Here is a 15,420-nt window from a genome sequence, read left to right on the forward strand (position 1 = left end):
ACTCTTTCTGGGAGTTGTCAGCAGCTATCACAGGGTAGAATGCGTGGGGAACAACCTGCTCTCTGGACACCAAGTGACACTTGACAGCTGTCACACTCGCTCCGGTGTCTCTGAGAGCTTCCACTCTATGGCCATTAATGGTCACCCACTGCCTATATTTTTTAGTGTTACTAGGCAGAGGGGGTGGCGGGACCAATTCCATGTCTCCTAGAGAGACCAGGGACATCTCTGCGGGACCCTCCCCACCATGGGCAACCATCTCCTCCCCTCCCAGAGCTACACTAGCCAACTGACGGGGTGGTGCACTGGGTAGTGCACCAGATTTCTTCAAGGGACACTGAGGGTCATAAAAACGGTGTCCCACCTGCTTACAAACGAAGCAGGTCAGTGGGCCCCTATGACCAGGTTTACCTGGCGGGGCCTCTGATTTCTTCACAGGGGGAGGCTGGGAACCTTTCCCTTGGTTCCCTTGGGAATTACTTTGGGGCCCTTTCTGGAACTCCCTCTGTTTACCCTTGTCCCCCCCATTCTTCTGCTGGGGACCCTGCCCACCTTTGGCTGAGTCTCCCACTGGACCCTTGTGGACCCTGGTACTGACCCAGCGGTCCGCCTCTTCAGCAAGTTTTCTAGGGTTAGATATCTTGCTATCAATAAGGTGCTGGCGCAGCTCTGGAAAACAGTTATTAGACAAGTGCTCCCAAGCAAACAAATCATAAAGAGCATCATAACTTTCCACTTTGCTGCCCTTTACCCAACCATCCATGGCTCTGCAAAAATATGACACATACTCCACCCACGTGGTACCAGGCAACTTCTTACATTCTCTAAAGGCCTGTCTGTACTTTTCTGGGGTTAGGCCATACCTTAACATTAAAGCATCTTTCATATGAGCATAAGACGTCCTATTCTCAACAGGCATGTCTAACAGGGTATCTCTTCCTTCATTCACAAAGCGACCCCACAACCCCGCTCCCCAATCCTTCTCAGGGACCCGGTGGGCCAACAATGCTAACTCATATGCTTTAAACCACTGACCAATATCCTCATTCTTCTGAAAATCTTTGATCACATCTTTGGGAAAATAAAACCTACTTTCTGCAGGCACAGATGGGACGCTGCCACCAGAGGGATTCAATTCTAACTCCTTAGCTTTGAGCTCCATGTCCCTCACCATTTTCTCACGCTCAAAAGCTAACTTCTCTCTTTCAAACTCTAATCTTTTGATCTCCAAATCAGCTTCTCTCCTGCCTCTTGCATTCTCTATCTCCAACTGCCCATTTATCTTAAGTTTTGCCATTTCCACGTTGTAGGCTCGCTCCTTCGCCCTTTCTTCTCTTTCTTCAGGGGAAAGACCTTTGGAGGAAACACTGCTGCCAGGAGGGGATACAGGCCCAGTCACGGGCACTTCCTCCTCCCCTTCCTCTGTCGGTACCACCACCGGGGCAGAGGGGTCTCTGGCCTCTAACCAGGCCTCCAATGCTTTGAGATAATCTGCTCTCTTGGAAATGCCTGTGGTAGGAACTTTCAACTGCTTGCAAAAGGATTTCAGCTTCCTTACTGGATAGTCGTTTATCTTACTCCTATCAAACTCCTCCTCAACAACAGGTGTAGTGCTTCCAGCATTACTCATGGTCAAAACTGGCAGTTTCAAAAATCAAGCTTCAGGAAAAGCGGAGAACAAAAATAGAATATCCAACCAAAACAGATTGTGGCTGCGCTATGGTCTGCTTTCACTATGTAGCGCACACTAATCACTGCACATGGGTCATAAATGCAAAGTTCAAAATCCCACCGCTGACCCACCAATGTTAGAAGCGGCTGTCTCTAGTTGGCAGAGGTATACACTTCTGACAAATAGGGACACACCTTTTCTAGTCAGGGCAAGGAGATCACACACTTAGATAACCCCTGCTCACCCCCTTGGTAGCTTGGCAAAGCAGACAGGCTTATCTCAGAGGCAGTGCGTTAAGCATTTATGACCACATACAGTAATAAAGTGAATACACTACAAATGGACACGACACAGTAGTATTATAAAAATAAGTATTTTTATATAAGGCTTAGCACAAGACCAAATAACGACAAAAATATACCACAGTCTTAATAAATACTCTTGGAAGGAAAAATAATAGTTCAAGCACGGTTTCTTCTTAGCACAAAGTCTTTAGTATCAAAAGCAACTCTTCTTCTCTAAAACACAGTTCTTGGCAACAATGTAACCCACACGGGAGTCACACGACGTCGAGGCAAAGTTAATCCAAAGGTTCGGCGTCGACCGCGAGGAGCGCTACGTCGAGCCCGGAGTCGCACCGACCCCAACAACACAGTACCTTGGAAAAGTGAAGCACTCGATGATCAGCGGCGTCGAGATGTCCGGCGTCGCGTCTTCGGCGTCGATCGGGCCTCGGAGTCGGGGCGATCTGCAGCGGCGTCGACCGAAGTCAGGCGGGAGCAGCGCTCACGGGATGAGGCGGGATACGGCGTCGTCGATGTCGATGTTGCAAGAGTGAGCAGCGCTCACGGCGTCGAGAGGGCTCGAAGTCGATGCGATCAGCAGCGGTGCAGACACGGGGTCACTTGGAGCTGGAGCCGAACTCACTACTCACTGGCGTTGCTGCTGGCGTCGATCGGGCCCGGCGGCCGGCGTCGAGGAAGCGGGACACTGGAGCCGTTACTCACGATGTCGAGCTGGATTCGGCGGCGTCCGTCGGCGTCGAGATTGCTGGATTCTTTCAAAGGTGCTGGATTCACAAACTCCAGCAAATAGCACTTTAAGCAGATGAAGTCCTTTAGCCCTGTGACTTCAACAGGAGACTGGCACTCTTCCAGCCCTTGGAGATTTTCTCAGCAAAGAGTGAGAGTACACACAAAAGTTCCTCTCTCCTGGTTCCTTGGCAAAAATAAAGAAGCAATGCAGGATTCCCCCAACAAACAGCACTCTGGCAGAAGGGGTAGGCAGTCCTTAGATCAGCAGGCTTCTTGTCCTTGGTTCAGGTTTCCTTGTCAGAAGTGATCTGAATTCTTGGTTCAGGGGTCCTTCTCTTATACCCCTTTTTGGCTTTGATCCCTTTGTCCATGCAGGGGAATTTCCCCCCATCCTGGGTTTGTTGTGGGTGTTGCCAGGCCAGAGCACCTGGCCTATTCACTGGGCAGGGCAGAGTCCTCAGCCGCTCAGCAGGAGCGGAGCCAGCATTGTTACTGGCAGGGGCAGGGCCATCAGTTGCCCGGCAGGAGGCGGGCCAGGGAAGTCAATCAATACAGCAATTTCACATAGGGAGCACTTGCACTGTGGCACTGATCAGCAGTGGCACAGTGCCCAAAGCATATACCAGCAAAAACATCGTAAACAGAGGAGGCAAACAGAAAAAATGGAGGAGAGACTCATGCCAATGATGCCAGGTCTAACATCCACATTAAACCCACTGACAGGAATTCAAGTTTACTTTTCCAAAGTTTTCACCCTATTACTTTGAAAAAACATTTACCAACATCTCAACTAATTAGGTTGAAACGCATCACTTCAGATCCACAACAATTGGAAATTTCCATGAAAGATCAAATCAATAAATATCTGGTAAGAGGATATCCCACAACTGTTCTAGATGAATCTATGAAAAGAATTAATATCATCCCAAGAGAAAAACTTTTCACACCCAAGACCAACACAACAGAACAAAAAACAGTATGTGTCCTCAAATACTCTACTGAAGCTATGAAAATTAAAAAAATCATCAACACTCATTGGAACTTAATAAAAATGGAACCAGACCTGAAGGATCTGTACAATGACAATATTACATTTGCGTTCCAAAGATCAAAAAATCTAAAAGAAATCCTAACTACCAAACCTAAGAAAATGAAGAAATTCAAAGGAATGTGTAAATGTTTTAACTGCACTCACTGCAACAACGTCATAGTGGGCAACAAATTAAGACACCCTACCCAAGGCTATGAAATTGATCTCAAACACACCAGTACCTGCGATACAACTAACACTATTTATGCCATCAAATGCCCATGCGGCAAGTTATACGTAGGCCAAACCGAAAGAAAAATTAAAGTACGGATAACAGAACATAAATCTAATATCCGACTTCATAATCAGAAATCAACTGTGGCTAATCATTGGGCTGAAGCAAACCATCAAATCTCCCAACTGAGATTCACGGTATTGGAGACTATACCACATCGCAGCGATATGGACCCCACCAAACAAAGGCTAAGAGCTGAATATTTCTGGATCAAAAAATTGAACAGTCTGCAGCCATTCGGGATGAATGACCGGATTGAATATTCGTGTTTTCTATAAATGGCATCTTTAAGGACCTTTCTAACCCCCTCCCTTGAACCCATCAGATTCAACATCTTATGTACAGGATCCCCTCTGCGACACTTATAATGTTGATTTAACCATTTACTATTATTGATTATCATGTTATCTTTATGACCGTAATGTTAGTTACAATTAGTATATTTCCAGTATTGAAGTTATTTTGCTGGGTTACACATCGTGTATATTTTTTTCATGTCCATTCTAATGTCCGTTTTCTATTTTCATTCCTTCATCATCTTTTGGTTCACCGGTACTCGTATATCAGACTGATCAAACTTAACACATGTTCACCTCATTTCTTCCATATTCGTTAACCTCACTTCGTTTATAATTTTCTTTTTTAACATCACTTGTAGTATTCTGCACTTCGAGCTGGTACATTACTCATAACACCCCCGAGAAGTCTTTCTTCGACTTCCTTTGTTCACCCGATCACGTGATCGGAACTGAGCGTGTTTGTTTAAAACACAGCCGTACACCACTTCCCCTTACCCGTCCGGCATTGACCTTTGCTACCCGAGTCACCCGCCTGAAGTGAGCGTGTTCAATGCGTTATCCTTACTCTCGTAAGTGCTCCCAGATTTTCTTTGCGCGATTTGAAACCTGTCTTTCGCATTGCATGCGCTTCACCTCACCTACCCTCTTGATCTTCACCAATACACCGCGTATTGCACTGTTATGCTCTGTAAGTTACCTTTATACTACCTATTATACTGTTGTGGTTAGATCCGCTTTACAAATACGACAATACATAGGATTTCATGATGTTTAACTAAATACTGTGTTTTCTCATTTGCATGACCTTAATGCATATGTTTGAACTTTATTGTATATATTGATGTTGGCTAAGGTCCTGTATTCGTCTTGTTCACAGGCCCCTGACGAAGGGTCACATGACCTGACCCGAAATGCATTGGGCAGAGCTATAATGGATATATGTTGACAATCAAAAGAAAGTGATTGACTAACTCGTTATAATGCAAGAAGTAAACTGCATAATCAATAAAAACAGAAATTGATGAAAAAAAATGGAGTCATGAATTTGCATCAATGAACTGTTAAAAAAGGAGAAGAAACATTCAAAAGTTTCAAGTGAAACATTAGCGCGCAGTTAGTGAAAGGTGGTTATCTTTCACAGAATTCGTCAATATTAACAATTACAGCATAATGCCGCTAGTGGGTCAACATGGAATTTAATTAATAAAAAGGCGCATTTGGGCTACAAATTGGTTTAATAACAGTTGGGGGCCTAATGGGGGCATAAGCTAAGGAAGGAGCGCGACAATGGTGGATATGCTGGCATGCAAATAGGGGATTGATGGGCATGGCAGGTGACGTCATTGTCTGGGGGGAGCGCGATACCCCTGGGGTACTTACCTGTGGTTGGGGGGGGCACTAGGGCGGTAAGTAACTCTGGTGCCTGGGTAAAAGGGGCGTGGCAGGCACGGGGAAAAGAGGCACGCCGGTGCAAGGCCTATTGAAGGGGCATGGAAGTATTGACCAGTTAATAATTTTGCCTTCTTTTTCTTAGTAGACGGGATGCCGCCCAAAAGGACACGGGGGGCAAGGAGGCCCCAGCAACAACAGAGGAATTCCGCTCGTTGGCGGCATTGTGGGAGGTCGCAAAGAAAGGAGGTATCGATTGGGCCCTGAAGACTCTATCCCAGGATGCAGGAACAAGCGGGCAGCAGGAGCCTCCCTTGCCAAAACGCATACGGCGGACGCCTATTCGCTTTAAAGACACGCATCAGGGGAAGACCAAGCGGGTCTCGGAACCGCGAGCGACCCTTCCAGGTGAGGCAATGGCAGTGGGCCAGCCCCTGGTGGTCACGGACAATATGCGGGTGACTGATGTGGGCGCGCAAACAGGCTCAGAAGAAGGCGGGTTGTCCCTTATGGGGGGGCATACACAGAGTGCGGTGGTGACAACAGGGCCAACCGGGGAGGCTGGTAGCCAGGCAAATAAGGGGGTACATGGGGAAGGGGGAAGCCGCGTCTGGTACCGCATCGCGGACTCCGGTGGAAACAATACAGGCCCCTGTGGTGGCGACACAAGGTGGTGGGGTGGCTCAGGTGCGGGTCCAGTCAGGGGGATTATTGCAATCGCCGATGGTGGTGGCTACCACGGCTCAGGGCCCAGTGAGTAACTCAGGGGCCGCGGGGGCGGGGCTAGTTACGATGACACCACCGCCCCCCCCGGCGACGGTGGCATCGGTGCACGCTCCTCTACTACATAGCCCGGTGTTATACGGTTCAACTTCATTGGCAGTGTCACCATCAGCAAGTATAACTTGGCATGTGCCTGCAGATACAAGGGAGAAGATCTTTAAAGGGGAATATGTGGATGTCTTTGATTTGATTAATGCGGGTGTGGTCCCGGGGAAGTCCAGGTCGGGTAAAGATGGGGAACTGAAACAAAAAAAGGTTTGGGTGGAATGGTCATTGAAGAACTGGGTGACTGGGTTTGCTATTTACGCAGCAATTATGGTCGAGCGGTTCCCTTCATTGGCGGCTCAGTTGATAAGCTACATGTCATTGATTCATGGGGCAGCTTCGGAATTTCAGGGGACGTCCTGGTTGCAATATGACACAAAGTTCAGGCAGATGAAAGCAGTGAGGCCTGAAGTAGCATGGGACCAGCGGGAGATTAATATATGGCATGGAGAATTTTATTCGGCGGTGCCAGTTAGCAAACCGACACATTCCTTTCGGGGAGACAGGGGAGCCGGGGACAAGAAGCAAGCATGTTGGCAATTCAACAAGAATGAATGTAATAGAGGAACAGCATGTAAGTTCAAGCACATTTGCTCCTTCTGTGGGATGCTCGGGCACCCAGAGATTAAGTGTTTCAAGAAAGGGGGAAAGCCCAAGGAACACCGCCCTCCCACAGCTACCGCTCAACCAAAACCTCGCCCTGCCCAATAAAGATCAGACCTTGCCCACTCCCATACACCTGCCATTATTAGCACACCTGCTCGCCAGATATGAAAGGGGGGCAGAAGCACAATTTTTGTATGAAGGTTTTAAAACTGGTTTTCACATCCCGTCTGCCGCAGTGCCAAGTGCAGCTCCCCCTCGCAACCAATTGTCAGTGATAAGGAACCCAGAAGCGACTTGGGAAAAAATTGAAAAGGAAATAGCGTTGGGGAGGGTGGCGGGTCCTTTCCAGACATTGCCAAGGCAGGACCTGGTCTGTTCACCATTGGGGCTGGTGCAAAAGAAGGAAGTGGGGAAATATCGTCTCATACACAACTTGTCGAGTCCATCGGGCAAGTCAGTCAACGAGGGGCTGGATCCAGATTTGTGTACGGTTCGCTACACCACTTTTGACACTACGATTAAGAAACTGCAGAGATTGGGAGGGGGGGCACTGATGGCTAAAGCTGATATTGAGTCAGCCTTTCGCCTCTTGCCGGTGCATCCAGATGACACTAGATTGCTAGGCTTCACATTTGATGGCAATTTCTTTGTGGATTTATGTATGCCTATGGGTTGTTCAATTGCATGTGCAATATTCGAAACATTCAGTCGTTTTTTGGAATGGACAGTGAGGGAAGCAGTGGGCACGCAAGAGATCGTGCATTACTTGGATGATTTCCTTTTTATGGGGCCGGCAGGCTCATCAGATTGTCACGAGGCATTGGTGGGTTTTCAGCGGATGGCGAAGGCATTGGGGGTGCCGTTGGCGGCAGGGAAGACAGAGGCACCAGTGACACAATTAACTTTCTTAGGTATCGAGATAGACACGGTGGAAGGCGTGTGCAGATTACCGCAGGACAAAATTAAGGCTTTTCAGGGGTCTCTGGACCAATGCTTAAGGGCACGCAAGGTTACACTGCATCAATTGCAGGTGTTGGTGGGCCAACTTAATTTCGCACTGCGGGTGATACCGATGGGCAGGGTCTTTTCAAGGAATATAGCCAGGGCAATGTCAGGATTGAAGGAAAAACACCACCACACTAGGCTGACAGCTGAAGTGAAAGATGATTTGGTCACATGGAGGGATTTCTTGGAGCACTTCAATGGTTCAGTGATATGGCAACAACCGGCACAGGACAATAGAGAATTAGAACTTTATACGGATGCAGCGGGCAGTGTCAGGTTTGGGGCAGTGCTCGGAACAAGGTGGTGTATGCAGCATCGGCCGGAGGATTGGTTCAGGAGAGGGTTGGTCCGCAATATCACATTCCTGGAGTTATTTCCCATAATAGTGGCGCTTCAGATATGGGGTACATTGCTGGAAAATAAACGAATTGTGTTTTGGTCAGACAGTATGTCAGTGGTCCTGGGGGTGAACAACCAAAGGGCAAAATGCCCGTGGGTACTCCGTTTGTTGAAAGTGTTGGTGCGGGAGTGCCTCAGGCGTAATGTGCATTTAACTGCCAAACATGTGCCAGGTGTGGTAAACACAGTAGCTGACTCCCTGTCTCGTTTTAAGTTGACAGAATTCAGAGCGCGATGGCCACAAGCAGACGGTCAGATGACGGCATTCCCGGAAAGTCTGTGGAAGCTTGGTGCCCCATTGCTTCCGATCTCATAGCGGCTTCGGTTGCACCCAAGACTAAGAGTAGGTATGAAAAGGCTTGGCAGGTGTACATAGCAGTCTTGCAGAGCAACGGGGGTGCAGGGGAGTTTACACCGCAGGGGGTTCTCAGGTTCATAGTAAGCCAGAGAGAGGAGGGAAGGTCCTTGACTCTGGTGCGCAGACAATTGTCGGCAATAGCCTTCTTTGCGGGTATAAAAGGAGTAACGGATCCCTCTAAGGACCTTAGAGTTAGAAGGGCTATGAGAGGTTGGGAGCGTCTGGCTCCAAAGGTGAAGGATACCAGGAGACCAATAGATTCCAAAAGGTTGGTGAATATTTTGGGGGTGTTACCACAGGTATGTTGGTCGCATTATGAGGAGCAATTGTTGCGCTTAGCCTATTCTTTAGCATTCTTTGGGGCATTCCGGATATCAGAGCTAGTGCCAAGCTCCAAGATGGACAAACAAGGGGGAATGGCTGTGGGGGATGTGGTGGTGGCCGCAGAATTACTGCAGGTGAGAGTGCGGAGGTCAAAAACAGACCCGTTGGGGAAAGGGGTATGGGTGCAAGTAAGAGCAGTTCAGGGGGCGGGTTACTGCCCGGTGATGTTGATGGGGAGGTTCCTGCAGATTAGGCCAGGATGTGATGATGATAGGCTGTTGGTGCACGCAGATGGTACACCTTTGACGAGATTCCAGTTCACACGAATATGTAAGCGGGCTTTGGAATTATTGGGTGAGGACATAGCTCATTTCACATCACATTCGTTCCGTATTGGGGTGGCCACTACAGCAGCGGAATTGGGACTCTCATCAAGCGCAATTAAGAAGATGGGCAAGTGGAGTTCATCGTGTTTCGAGCGCTATGTACGACCACAGCTGGTGTAGGTAGTGTTGGTATTTGCAGCAGATTGGTATTTATGCACCTCTTTCTTTTCTATTCTTTTTTGGGCTCGCACGCAGTGGTGGCAAGTCAGAGGACGCAAGTATGCTGGTGTGGAGATTCGGTCATACTCGGAGCAGGGCAATGGTTCAGAGAGTCCGGGGTGGACAAGATGCAAAAGGCCATGGGAATTGTCCATAATTGGTTAGGGGTTGAGGGGCAGCGGACCGAGGATGTTTCATCTCATTTGCGGAGTGCGCTCAACAAAGGTTTGCCTATTCCAGATGTGCTGGTTATTCACTCAGGGGCGGAAAGCATGTTCCCTGGGGGCAGGAGAGGAGCCAAGGAGGCCTTATTCTCTCTTCTTGCATGGATCAGGAAGGTATTGCCGGGCACTACAATTATTTGGTCGGAGGTGCTCACTCAGAGAGTATGGGGGGGTGATGTTCCATCACCCGCAGTGAACACGTCGGTGAGAAAAATGAACAGGGAAGTTGAAAAACTGTTGAGTGGGTCGCCGATACATGTTGTCAGACATAGCCTGCTGCAGACATTGACCTCAGACGAGTACCGGTCAGGGGGGACGCACCTGTCCAAGGCAGGGTTGGAAGTGTTTGTGCAAACCATTCTGGGGGCCATTGCCTTACACCTTGGAAGAGTAGCAGAGCATTAGTGTGGGGGGAGGGCAAGAGCGCCAGAGGGGCTTCTTGCCCTGTGGCGGGGTCCCGGATAAGAGAAAAGGCCGGGAGACTCTTTTTGGCCGGAAAATGGATGACCCTGAAGCAGGGAAGGCAGTTATGGCGGCTCTGGGCTGGCGGGAGAGGGGGCCGTCCTGCTGGTGGTCCCGGACTCTCTGTTCCTACCCTAGTAGTTGGTGCTTAGAAAGAGGGTGGTGTTGTGTCCTGCTGGTACAACACGCCTCTAGAGATGCTGAATTGTAAATACATGTTAACCTGTGGCGCATATTGTATGGAGCGCATCATTTATGTGTGAATTTAATAAAAGGTTAATTTAATAAAAATGGTCAATGTGGGAGGTTTTACCCACAAATGAAATGGTGTTTTGATATAATAATAAAGCTACGCAGTAGACACCAGTCACTTGTAAGTGTTTTACTGTGGTCGGGTGAGCAAAGGGTGATGAGCAAATGGCACGACATATCCCCACTATAAGGTAGTACTCGAGTGGCTGAATGTATACATATACAATCTGTCATTGGCCATGTTCAGTGGCATAAAGTCAATATTTCTGTTTGTCAGAGGATACTGTTTAGAATTTGTTTTAAGCCCTTCGGTTTCCTGCTAATTATTAGTCGAACTTTTCTTGGTTTAGTAATTCAAATGAAAACAACAAAACATGCAGAGGCGCGATTGGGTCATTGGAAGGGGATAATGCGCTACCATCTTTAGAAACTGTGTATACATTGAGATTTCCCAACATTCTCCAGCATCTTCAATATTACACCATACGGAGCTAAAAGTATGTTTAAATGGGAGGTTCTTTCCAACTGTTCGATCTTTCAGTTATGTGTGGTCTGGAACTGCTGCCTGGCTTGTTGGAGTTCTGTATCGCTATAGTTTGCACTGAATACTAAGATGGTGAAAATGTTCTGTGTAAACCTCAACAGGGTTTGCAATGACTATTTTCACCACTTTAGAGCTCTTCATCTGACAGGGTTTCAACATGATTTAGAGCCAGTAAATTGGAATGCATAGGGCAAGCTCGAACAGTGTAATTACTACCATAGCCGGATAGCATCCAAATCATTCTTGGAGATTGTGTAGTATGCATTATGGTCTGTGATCCAAGCATTGGAAAATGCTGGTTACAAAGAAGCAGCGTAGACAATCGTTTCAAAGATGTGATGTGGCGGTACAGCTAGAGCTGCCAACTTTGGAACCAGGTTCCAGTTCCGGCGCCGCTCTGCACCCTGTGAATATGGGCAAATCACTTAATCTCAACGTGCCTTAAAAAAGTGTACATGGGTCCTTGGGTAATGCAACTCATGAGAAGCATTCCAATACATTGTGCGATATAAAAAATGCCAAAAAAAATTGATGTTAATGAAATGTCCTCTAACTGGGAAAACCCGAAATGTCGCAAATACTGTCATCTCTCCTAGTGTGCTTCAGTTATATTTAGTACTAATTTGTTCATTGAAAGGACGCTCCTGTGACGCTTTTGGTCTGGCTGCGCACACACTCTCAGTGAGGTGTCCATCTATCCTGTAAAGGCTGGGCTCTGAGTGTCTAAATGTGTAGTTTATGTATGTCCCTCTGCCTCCAGTTTCCGGCGCACGCCCTGTCCCCCATTTCTGAGGCCGGAGAGCGGGACTGATGAAGGCTTGGTGTCGGAAGACAGCTGCCCCCCTCCCACCCGCCACCCCCCGGAAGGTGCTGAGGCCAAGGGCAGGGTCGGATTGGGATCACAATTCGGCCCGGGCACTGATGAAAAAAGTGGCCCACATTCAAGAGGCGTGGCCCATATTTAAGGGGCGTGGCCCACATTCAAGGGGCGTGCCCTTTCATGAAACACCATTTGCACAGACAAGGAATGAAAGTGGGAGGATACTGTTCTTGCACAGGACACAGGGCCAAGGTGACAATGGCCTACATGCTGAGCAACTAAAAAAAATAGCAAGGCCCCTTTCTGTCGCTAAATTATTCCAGCCCTCCAGCACAGGAGCACCTGTAAAGCAGCAAAGCCCCTGCTATTACTAACCTACTTAGCCCTCCCCAGACCTTCAGCTCAGGAGCACATGAACAGAGGTAAGGCCCCTGAAATTAGTAAATTAATCAGCCCTCCAGGCCTCGGGAAAATGTCCTGGCTGGGGAGCACAAAACACAGCTTTCTTGGTCATCCAAGGTAGCCAGGTAGCCAGGGGGGAGGCTGAGGTTAAGCTGGTGCATGGGAAGTGCCTTCCCAGTGTGTTCTGGCAGTTTGAGTGTTTATCATTTACTGTAGTATTACCCTTGTACCTGTGTATGGTACCCTTTTGTAACTTGCACATGTCACTTTTCTCTGGTATCACACTGTATGCTACCTCTCACTTTTGCTTGCTTTAGATACTTGCACAAGTGCCACCATTGCCTACGTAACGTTTGTTCTTGTGCTGGAGTGTCTGCCATTTATTGCAGTATTATACCTCTACTTGTACTTTGTACGCTTTTGTAACCTGCACACATATCACTTTTTCCTCCTGTAAGGTTCCGATTGCTACCTCATGTATTTTGGTTGTTCACTATTGTCACTTTTGATTCATGTAACTTAATGTTTGCTTTTGTAATTTGTCCACTTGTAATTTTTCTCCTCATGTATTATGGCTGTTCCTATTGTGAAGCGCTCTGACACCTTCGGGTAAAGTCCGCGCTACATAAAATCGCATAAATAAATAAATAAATAAAATAAAAAAATTCTAAACATCACCTGGCCCCCACAGCAAGACCCATTCTTCCTCGCCCACTATGCCCTGAATGTGAAGGGCTGTGGGCGAGGTGTTAATACTAACACCGTTTCTGGGCTGCATGGGCTCCAGGCGGCCGAGGTGAAAATGTCTCAAAGGCCTGAGAAACACCTGGCCCCGAGGGAGGCCGATTCTTGCAAACAATCACCCCTCCCCAGCCCAGCCTCAGCTTGATTGCTTGGCAGGGCAGGGGTGAAGGAGAGGCCACAGCTGACAATCGCTGTCCGGCCGCACAGCGAGGCTGCTTAAATTTTCTCTGTCTGTCTCCGTGCACTCTGTGGGCCGTTTTTTTTTCTCCCCTTTCCTAGTCCACTCTCTGTGGACTGGGACAGGGGAGAAAAAAACGGCCCACAGAGGGCACTGAGGCACCGGCCCTTCGGCCCATGCCCGAATGCCCGCCTTGCCAATCTGCCCGTGGCCAAGGGGGATGATGCCGGGACCTAGGCCAGCAGGGCCCTGCGGAGAGTGGGAAAGGCGGTACTCCGGGCAGAGTCTAGTGCTGAGGAGTGGCTCTAGAAGGGGCCAGCATTCAGGTAGGGACTGAGGGGATGTGCTCCAGAGAGTGGCCCCAGGAAGGGTAGTCCCTGTGGATGCGGCGTAGCCCCTGCTTTCTCCCGCTTCTTCCACTTGGAACGCCGATTTTGGAACCAGACCTCTGAGAGAAATAGAGGGTTAGTCCATACAACACCAAAGTAACCGGCCATTGCTCTCAAAAGGATGGGCGCCATAAACCAAGTTCCTGGCAATAACTAGATACTCCGCTAAACCTCAGCCAAGCACACTCCATACAACCAGCACCACTAATGAGCAGCTACTGACATTCAATCGGTGTGGTTCCAAAGTAACAGCTCAGCCAGCAGTAAGTCCCTGCCTTTAAATAATGCGCATCCCAAACCAAACAGACTCCAAAATAAAGCACCAATGATATTCTAATCCCCCACATCTATTCCATTGCAAAGTCTGCTCGATACCAACTGCGCCTTCTTTGGGGAATTTGTCGCTTTTTCCTGGAGCAAGACCTCAAAACCCTGGTGCATTCGCTGGTCCTCTCCAGACTGGACTACTGCAATTCTCTACTTACTGGCATCCCCAAATCCCACCGGTCCCCCCTTAAATCTGTCCTCCACTCAGCAGCCCGTTTCATTTGTGGGGCCAAAAGAAGCGACCACATCACACCGTTGTTATCCACCCTTCGCTGGCTTCCCATCGAGGCTAAAGCTATCTAAAAAGACTGCCTGTATCACCCACAAAGCCTTGCACTCCTCCTCTCCACGCTACCTGGCGAATAAGCTGAAACTCTCTGGAGGCTCAAGACCATCTCCTAATGCGGAAAATTTACTGCTTGAACCCCCCACTTTCAGGAAGGAAAGATCGATGGCCCAATCCTTTTCAGGCAATGCAGTGAGAATCTGGAACTCACTTCCGCCTCAGCTCCAGACCACCACCTCCTCCCAGGCCTTCAAAACGGACCTCAAAGTTCTCCTCCTCCAAAGACACCTCCAAATTTAATTTACGCCCTCTCTATTATATGAAGGAAGACCTCATATTATTGAAAATTCTATTCTCCATGACTATGGAAGTGCCTTCCCAGTGTGTTCTTGTGGTTGGAGTGTTTACCATTTATTGCAGTATTATCCTTGTCCCTGTGTTTGGTACCCTTTTGTAACTTGCACACATCACTTTTCTCTTGTAACACACTGTTTGCTACCTCTCACATTTTGTTTGCCTTAGATACTTGCACAAGTGCCACCATTGCCTACGTAACGTTTGTTCTTGTGATGGAGTGTCTGCCATTTATTGCAGTATTATACCTCTAATTGTACTTTGTACGCTTTTGTAACCTGCACACATATCACTTTTTCCTCCTGTAATGTACCGATTGCTACCTCTTGTATTTTGGTTGCTCACTATTGTCACTTTTGTCTCATGTAACTTAACGTTTGCTTTTGTAATTTGTTCACTTGTAATTTTCTCCTCATGTATCATTACTGTTCCTATTGTAAAGCGCTCTTACACCTTCGGGTAAAGTCTGCGCTATATAAATTTGCATAAATAAAAATAAATAAATAAATAAACCAGCCTTTGTAACATAGTGGCTGTGCAAAACGAACAGCCACTTAAAACATACTCCCAGAAAAGAATGCTAAACTGTAGATTAACCCCTCAACTAAATGTGTTTCTATATAAGAAACAAAACTGACTCTGGTACATCCTTCC

This window comes from Lissotriton helveticus, chromosome 7 (genome assembly GCF_964261635.1).
Source record: "Lissotriton helveticus chromosome 7, aLisHel1.1, whole genome shotgun sequence".
Taxonomy (NCBI): Eukaryota; Metazoa; Chordata; class Amphibia; order Caudata; family Salamandridae; genus Lissotriton; species Lissotriton helveticus.